Consider the following 9,400-nt stretch of genomic DNA (forward strand, 5'->3'; position numbering starts at 1 on the left):
GTAACGGCGTCTAAACTAAGACGTGCAGGACTTTATCGTACAACCAACTGTCATGCCAATAGAACTTTTAGTGAAAGCAACGATTAATCATCTATTCTCTAACATACAATTAAGTAACACTTTTGCAACAGCTGCAACGATGACAACATACGCCAGCACGCGGAGGCGAGAATTAGCACTAAGGGGACAGGGCAATTTGCGAACGAATAATATTTGCTTAAATGCACCCGACCACAGAGCCGTTATATTTAAAACAACTAGAGCTAAAACACCAGAAACACGTCAACCAAAGCACAATTTTATTAGCTTCAAATATCGTTTTGTTATTTAAAATGATAATATTACCACTACGGCAGCGGCTGTACCTAATGTGTGCTGTTGGTTCTTAAGTAACTGAGAAAAAATATGTAACATGCTGTTGTGCAACAAATCTTACGGTTCATATACGAAAGAAATTGGTTTTATTCTTTTATTTGCCCATACTTTTCCTACAGATCAAAAGAGGCGATACGTTGCGGTTTTTAAGTTAGAGGTCGGTTAAATGCACCGAGAGAAACGCATGGGCGAGTGAGAGATAATCACATGCTACTTGCAACCTGTCGTTTGTTTTTTTTATTTCATTTTTTAATTTTAAAATTTTTTGGAAATAATTTGCTTTCTACAAACATCCCTCGTCTTTCAAAGCAAAACATCCGCTTTTCTGTCTCACGAAAACGTTTCGGCCACTTCCATTTTAGCTTCCTGTATTGCCGCGTGTTGAGATTATAAATTTTGATTGACAGGTTGCAGACATCTTTGTTTAAAATAAAAAAAAAACGTTTTTTCAAACATCCCTCGTCTTTCGATACAAAACATATGCTTTTCTGTCTCACGAATACGTTTTGGCGACTTCCATTTTGGCTTCCTGTATTGCCGTATTGAGATTATAAATTTTGATTGACAGGTTGCAATTAAGCATCATGTGATTACGCAACGTTTGTCATCAGAGTAAAATAAAATGGCCGATTTTCCTTAAATTTTCTATTATATTATATAGGTGTTTTAAAAACTAGAACATCATCTATATACTTCGTTTACTCAATACCTGGCTGGTCTTGAAAATATTTTTGACAAACATTGCGTAATCACATGATGCTTAATTGCAACCTGTCAATCAAAATTTATAATCTCAACACGGCAATACAGGAAGCCAAAATGGAAGTCGCCAAAACGTTTTCGTGAGACAGGAAAGCGAATGTTTTGTATCGAAAGACGAGGGATGTTTAAAAAAACGTTTTTTTTTTTAAACAAAGCATTTCGGAAACTGTTTATGGTGCGAAGAGCTTCAGATTTCTTATATAAGGCACTTTTTGGGTTAAATAAACTACCAGTCTTCTACAGACCACAACATAAAAGTAAGCGGCTTGTATAAGCGGTGTATCGTTTTACTCATAAGAGTTTATGTTGCAGATGAACAAGTCAGCACTTCTCCTTTTGCTCGTCATCGGACTTCTCGTTCTCACTGAAACCACTGATGCCGGCTGGCGTCGTCGTCGCAGATGGGGTGGATACAACCAAGAGTCAACAAATGGTAAGCATTTATTTGTCTATATGCTTATAAAACTTAAAAAAAGTTAACTCTACAATATCGCTAATAAGCTGTCTAAATTGTCAGTCAGAAAAAACATCACTCACAGAAAAAACTTCACTAACAAAGTAACATAGCCTATACATGGTAACTCGTGAGCCTGTGAGATGTATGAAACAAAACATCCATGTTATTTTGACTCTCGTTGTTAGGCTAAGCGTTGACAAGTTACATTCATTCATATTTAGGGTATTTTATTGGGTAGAAACGTGTATCATTCTAAATACATTTACAGATGAAGAAAATGATTCAATGATGGACACAGTGAGATATGCAGTTATGCAAAAGCTCAGCCAACAGGAAGATTAATTGCTTGCCTACCCATACGAGTGCATTATAAGTTGATTTAAATAAATTCAAAATCAACATTATGGCTTGTTTTTATATCTTCGCAATGTCTACGAAAATAGTTGTGTCATAGAAAACAAGTTAAAAGTAACTAAAATAAGTTATTTTAGAAATACGGTTTACAATAATTCTGCTCAGTGATGTGGTGGCTTATAGGTCTTAAATTGGTAGCAGGTTGACAAAGTATTGAAAAACACTAAAAAAGAAGACATTTTACGTTTGTTTTAACAATTTATCATTAATTCTTAGACACAGCACCGGCAAATTTATCATTCATTTAACTTAATGCAAATAAACGCTTTTCGTGATATACAGCTGTTCCGACCGTTGAATTTGGACCGGGGGCTATTGCGTATGCGCCGATTAATGGGCCTAAATGTTTAAACATGAAGATTTACCAAATAAAAGGATAAAGGTTTTAAATTCGGATCACAAATGTACACAAATAAAGGGCCGGGAAACCGCATACCCAGAAACAAAAAGAGAAGTGCCTAATATCAAGCTACATTATCGCTTATATGTACCTGCAAAAAATACACGATCATTTTTCTCTGTCTTAAGGAAAGCCACCCCAAGAATTTTGGTATGTGGTGGTTGCAAATCACAAACAAACTAAATTAAAAGTGTTATTTGTGATTGTTGCAACTAAAAGTTAAGTAAGCTTACATATCCAGTCGTGTCTTTATCTCTCATTTGTAAAAGAAAAGAGAATACGCTTGGAGGACGTTAACCAAAAAAAGAAACAAGTTAAATGCACCGAGAGAAACGTATGGGCGAGTGAGAAATAATCACATGCTACTTGCAACCTGTCTTTTGTTTTTTTTTATTTCATTTTTTAATTTTAAAATTTTTTTGAAATAATTTGCTTTCTACAAACACCCCTCATCTTTCAAAGCAAAACATACGCTTTTCTTTCTCACGAAAACGTTTCGGCCACTTCCATTTTAGCTTCCTTTATTGCCGCGTGTTGAGATTATAAATTTTGATTGACAGGTTGCAGACATCATGTGATTACGCAACGTTTGTCATCAGAGTAAAATAAAATGGCGATTTTCCTTAAATTTTCTATTATATTATATAGGTGTTTTAAAAACAAACGTACTTCATTAAACTAGAACATCATCTATACTTCGTTTACTCAATACCTGGTTGGTCTTGAAAATATTTTTGACAAACATTGCGTAATCACATGATGCTTAATTGCAACCTGTCAATCAAAATTTATAATCTCAACACGGCAATACAGGAAGCCAAAATGGAAGTCGCCAAAACGTTTTCGTGAGACAGAAAAGCGAATGTTTTGTATCGAAAGGGATGTTTAAAAAAACGTTTTTTTTATTTATTTTAAACAAAGCATTTCGGAAACTGTTTATGGTGCGAAGAGCTTCAGATTTCTTATATAAGGCACTTTTTGGGTTAAACAAACTACCAGTCTTCTACAGACCACAACATAAAAGTAAGCGGCTTGTATAAGCGGTGTATCGTTTTACTCATAAGAGTTTATGTTGCAGATGAACAAGTCAGCACTTCTCCTTTTGCTCGTTATCGGACTCCTCGTTCTCACTGAAACCACTGATGCCGGCTGGAGTCGTCGTCGTACATGGGGTGCATACAACCAAGAATCAACAAGTGGGAAGCAGTTATTTAATCTTTATCGCATGCTTATAAAACTTAAAAAAGTAGTTAACTTTACAATATCGCTAATAGGCTGTCTAAATAGTCAGTCAGAAAAAAACATCACTCACAGAAAAAACTTCACTCACAAAGTAACATATACGTAGTAACTCGTAAACGTGTGTATGAGATGTATATATGAAACAAAACATCCATGTTATTTTGACTCTCGTTGTTACGCTAAGCGTTGACAAGTTACATTCATTCATATTTAGGGTATTTTATTGGGTAGAAACGTGTATCATTCTAAATACATTTACAGATGAAGAAAATGATTCAATGATGGACACAGTGAGAGATGCAGTTATGCAAAAACTCAGCCAACAGGATGATTAATTGCTTGCCTATATCCAGTGCATTATAAGTTGATTTAAATATATACAAAATTAACATTATCTGGCTTGTTTTTATATCTTCGCAATGTCTACGAAAATATTTGTGTCATAGAAAACAAGTTAAAAGTAACTAAAATAAGTTATTTTAGAAATACGGTTTACAATAATTCTGCTCAGTGATGTGGTGGTTTATAGGTCTTAAATTGGTAGCAAGTTGACAAAGTATTGAAAAACACTAAAAAAGAAGACATTTTACTTTTTTTTTAACAATTTATCATTAATTCTTAGACAAAGCCCCGGCAAATTTATCATTAATTTAACTTGATGCAAATTAACGCTTTTCATGATACAGCTGTTCCGACCGTTGAATTTGCACCGGGGGCTATTGAGCATGCGCCGATTAATAGGCCTAAATATTTAAACAAACAAAACTAAATTAAAAGTTGTATTTGTGATTGTTGCAACTAAAATTTAAGTACATATCCAATCGTGTCTTTATCTCTCATTTGTAAAAGAAAAGAGAATAGGCTTGGAGGACGTTAACCAAAAAAAGAAACAAGTTAAATGCACCGAGAGAAACGTAGGCGAGTGAGAGATAATCACATGCTACTTGCAACCTGTCGTTTGTTTTTTTTATTTCATTTTTTAATTTTAATTTTTTTTTTGAAATAATTTGCTTTCTACAAACATCCCTCGTCTTTCAAAGCAAAACATCCGCTTTTTTGTCTCACGAAAACGTTTCGGCCACTTCCATTTTAGCTTCCTGTATTGCCGCGTGTTGAGATTATAAATTTTGATTGACAGGTTGCAGACATCATGTGATTACGCAACGTTTGTCATCAGAGTAAAATAAAATGGCCATTTTTCCTTAAATTTTCTAGTATATTATTAGGTGTTTTAAAAACAAACGTACTTCATTAAACTAGAACATCATCTATATACTTCAAGTCTCTTTTAAAACGAAACTAACCATCGTTTACTCAATACCTGGTTGATCTTGAAAATATTTTTGACAAACATTGCGTAATCACATGATGCTTAATTGCAACCTGTCAATCAAAATTTATAATCTCAACCCGGCAATACAGGAAGCCAAAATGGAAGTCGCCAAAACGTTTTCGTGAGACAGAAAAGCGAATGTTTTGTATCGAAAGACGAGGGATGTTTAAAAAAACGTGTTTTTTTTTATTTTAAACAAAGCATTTCGGAAACTGTTCATGGTGCGGAGAGCTTCAGATTTCTTATATAAGGCACTTTTTGGGTTAAACAAACTACCAGTCTTCTACAGACCACAACGTAAAGGTAAGCGGCTTGTATAAGCGGTGTATCGTTTTACTCATAAGAGTTTATGTTGCAGATGAACAAGTCAGCACTTCTCCTTTTGCTCGTCATCGGACTTCTCGTTCTCACTGAAACCACTGATGCCGGCTGGGGTCGTCGTCGTACATGGGTTGGGTACAACCAAGAGTCAACAGGTGTGAAGCAGTTATTTAATCTTTATCGTGTGCTTATAAAACTTTAAAAAACAAGTTAACTTTACAATACCGCTAATAAGCTGTCTAAATTATCAGTCAGAAAAACATCACCCACAGAAAAACTTTACTCACAAAGTAACATATACGTGGTAACTCGTGAGCCTGTGAGATGTATGAAACAAAACATCCATGTTATTTTGACTGTCGTTGTTACGCTAAGCGTTGACAAGTTACATTCATTCATATTTAGGGTATTTTATTGGGTAGAAACGTGTATGATTCTAAATACATTTACAGATGAAGAAAATGATTCAATGATGGACACAGTGAGATATGCAGTTATGCAAAAGCTCAGCCAACAGGAAGATTAATTGCTTGCCTACCCATACGAGTGCATTATAAGTTGATTTAAATAAATTCAAAATCAACATTATCTGGCTTGTTTTTATATCTTGTCTACGAAAATATTTGTGTCATAGAAAACAAGTTAAAAGTAACTAAAATAAGTTGTTTTAGAAATACGGTTTACAATAATTCTGCTCAGTGATGTGGTGGCTTATAGGTCTTAAATTGGTAGCAAGTTGACAAAGTATTGAAAAACACTAAAAAAGAAGACAGTTTACGTTTGTTTTAACAAATCATCATTAATTCTTAGACATAGCACCGGCAAATTTATCATTAATTTAACTTAATGCAAATAAACGCTTTTCGTGATATACAGCTGTTCCGACCGTTGAATTTGGACCGGGGGCTATTGCGCATGCGCCGATTAATGGGCCTAAATGTTTAAACATAAAGATTTACCAAATAAAAGGATAAAGGTTTTAAATTCGAATCACATATGTACACAAATAAAGGGCCGAGAAACCGCATACCCAGAAACAAAAAGAGAAGTCCTCTTTTTCGAGGAAGTGACATAGAAACACCTATGGCTCAAGCATTAAATAAGGTACATTACGGTGCCTAATATCCAAGCTACATTATCGCATATACACCTGCAAAAAATACACGGTCATTCTTTTTGTCCTAAGGAACGCCACCCCAAGAAATTTTGTATGCGGTGGTTGCAAATCATAAACAAACTGAATTAAAAGTGTTATTCGTGATTGTTGCAACTAAAATCCAAGTACACATCCAATTGTTTGTTCATCTCTGACTTGTAAAAGAAAAAGAGAATACGCTTGGAGCACATTAACTAAAAAAAGAAAAAAAGTTAAATGCACCGAGAGAAACGTAGGCGAGTGAGAGATAATCACATGCTACTTGCAAACTGTCTTTTGTTTTTTTATTTCATTTTTTAATTTTAAAGTTTTTTTGAAATAATTTGCTTTCTACAAACATCCCTCGTCTTTCAAAGCAAAACATCCGCTTTTATGTCTTATGAAAACGTTTTGGCGACTTCCATTTTGGCTTCCTGTATTGCAGTGTTGAGATTATAAATTTTGATTGACAGGTTGCAGACATCATGTGATTACGCAACGTTTGTCATCAGAGTAAAATAAAATGGCCATTTTTCCTTAAATTTTCTAGTATATTATTAGGTGTTTTAAAAACAAACGCACTTCATTAAACTAGAACATCATCTATATACTTCAAGTCTCTTTTAAAACGAAACTAACCATCATTTACTCAATACCTGGTTGATCTTGAAAATATTTTTGACAAACATTGCGTAATCACATGATGTCTGCAACCTGTCAATCAAAATTTATAATCTCAACACGGCAATACAGGAAGCCAAAATGGAAGTCGCCAAAACGTTTTCGTGAGACAGAAAAGCAAATGTTTTGTATTAAAAGGGATGTTTAAAAAAACGTTTTTTTTTTATTTTAAACAAAGCATTTCGGAAACTGTTTATGGTGCGAAGAGCTTCAGATTTCTTATATAAGGCACTTTTTGGGTTAAATAAACTACCAGTCTTCTACAGACCACAACATAAAAGTAAGCGGCTTGTATAAGCGGTGTATCGTTTTACTCATAAGAGTTTATGTTGCAGATGAACAAGTCAGCACTTCTCCTTTTGCTCGTTATCGGACTCCTCGTTCTCACTGAAACCACTGATGCCGGCTGGAGTCGTCGTCGTACATGGGGTGGATACAACCAAGAGTCAACAAATGGTAAGCATTTATTTGTCTATATGCTTATAAAACTTAAAAAAAAACAAGTTAACTTTACAATATCGCTAATAAGCTGTCTAAATTGTCAGTCATAAAAAACATCACTCACAAAGTAACATATACATGGTAACTCGTGAGCCTGTGAGATGTATGAAACAAAACATCCATGTTATTTTGATTCTCGTTGTTACGCTAAGCGTTGACAAGTTACATTCATTCATATTTAGGGTATTTTATTGGGTAGAAACGTGTATCATTCTAAATATATTTACAGATGAAGAAAATGATTCAATGATGGACACAGTGAGAGATGCAGTTATGCAAAAGCTCAGCCAACAGGAAGATTAATTGCTTGCCTACCCATACGAGTGCATTATAAGTTGATTTAAATAAATTGAAAATCAACATTATCTGGCTTGTTTTTATATCTTGTCTACGAAAATATTTGTGTCATAGAAAACAAGTTAAAAGTAACTAAAATAAGTTATTTTAGAAATACGGGTTACAATAATTCTGCTCAGTGATGTGGTGGCTTTTAGGTCTTAAATTGGTAGCAAGTTGACAAAGTATTGAAAAACACTAAAAAAGAAGACATTTTACGTTTGTTTTAACAATTTATCATTAATTCTTAGACAAATCCCCGGCAAATTTATCATTCATTTAACTTGATGCAAATTAACGCTTTTCATGATACAGCTGTTCCGACCGTTGAATTTGGACCGGGGGCTATTGCGCATGCGCCGATTAATAGGCCTAAATGTTTAAACATGTAGATTTACCAAATAAAAGGATAAAGGTTTTAAATTCGAATAAAAAATGTACACAAATAAAGGGCCGAGAAACCGCATACCCAGAAACAAAAAGAGAAGTCCTCTTTTTCGAAGAAGTCACATAGAAACACCTATGGCTTCAGCATTAAATAAGGTACATTACGGTGCCTAATATCCAAGCTACATCATCGCATATACATCTGCAAAAAATAACACGATCGTTTTTTGTCCTAAGGGACGCCACCCCAAGAAATTTTGTATGTGGTGGTTGCAAATCATAAACAAACTGAATTAAAAGTGTTATTTGTGATTGTTGCAACTAAAATCCAAGTACATATCCAATCGTTTGTTCATCTCTGACTTGTAAAAGAAAAAGAGAATACGCTTGGAGGACGTTAACTAAAAAAAGAAAAAAAGTTAAATGCACAGAGAGAAACGTAGGCGAGTGAGAGATAATCACATGCTACTTTAAACCTGTCCTTTACTTTTTATTTTTTTTTTTAATTTAAAAGATTTTGAAATAATTTGCTTTCTACAAACGCACCCCTCGTCTTTTAATACAAAACATCCGCTTTTCTGTCTTATGAAAACGTTTTGGCGACTTCCATTTTGGCTTCCTGTATTGCAGTGTTGAGATTATATATTTTGATTGACAGGTTGCAGGCATCATGTAATTACGCAATGGTTGTCTTCGGAGTAAAAAAAAGACCGATTTTTCCTGAATTTTCTGTTATATTATTAGGTGTTTTGAAAATAAACGTAGCCTACTTCATTCAACTAAAACATCATTTATATACTTCAAGTCTCTTTTAAAACGAAACTAACCGCAGTCCAGTGAGTATGCAATGTTTGTCAAAAATATTTTCAAGATCAACCAGATATCAAGTCAAACAATGGTTAGTTTTGTTTAAAAAGAGACTTGAAGTATATAGATCATGTTTTGGTTGAATGAAGTACGCTTATTTTCAAAACACCTAAAAAATTACAGAAAACTCAAGAAAAATCGACAAGTCTCCTTTATCCAATAACCAAATTAATTTATTTTAGTTACTTT

At 34.0% G+C, this 9,400-nt stretch overlaps 3 long non-coding RNA genes across 4 annotated transcripts; all 3 read left to right on the top strand.

Moving 5' to 3' along the window:
- The first annotated feature begins 1,234 nt into the window (after positions 1 to 1,234).
- On the top strand, positions 1,235 to 1,998 carry LOC149735471 (uncharacterized). The gene is made up of 3 exons (XR_016384999.1): positions 1,235 to 1,394; positions 1,450 to 1,570; positions 1,863 to 1,998. It is a non-coding gene; the product is annotated as an uncharacterized LOC149735471 (long non-coding RNA).
- Positions 1,999 to 3,269: 1,271 nt separating this feature from the next.
- Positions 3,270 to 5,892, top strand: LOC149735472 (uncharacterized). 2 transcript variants are annotated; one of them, XR_016385001.1, is made up of 5 exons: positions 3,270 to 3,431; positions 3,487 to 3,604; positions 3,912 to 5,286; positions 5,342 to 5,459; positions 5,757 to 5,892. It is a non-coding gene; the product is annotated as an uncharacterized LOC149735472 (long non-coding RNA). The 2 variants fall into 2 exon arrangements; XR_016385002.1 differs by lacking the exons at positions 3,270 to 3,431; positions 3,487 to 3,604 and having other exon boundaries at positions 5,124 to 5,286.
- Positions 5,893 to 7,240: 1,348 nt separating this feature from the next.
- Positions 7,241 to 7,986, top strand: LOC149735473 (uncharacterized). The gene is made up of 3 exons (XR_016385000.1): positions 7,241 to 7,400; positions 7,456 to 7,576; positions 7,851 to 7,986. It is a non-coding gene; the product is annotated as an uncharacterized LOC149735473 (long non-coding RNA).
- Positions 7,987 to 9,400: the final 1,414 nt, after the last annotated feature.

The sequence above is a fragment of the Ciona robusta genome, chromosome 5, assembly GCF_009617815.1.
Source record: "Ciona robusta chromosome 5, ASM961781v2".
NCBI classification, from domain to species: domain Eukaryota; kingdom Metazoa; phylum Chordata; class Ascidiacea; order Phlebobranchia; family Cionidae; genus Ciona; species Ciona robusta.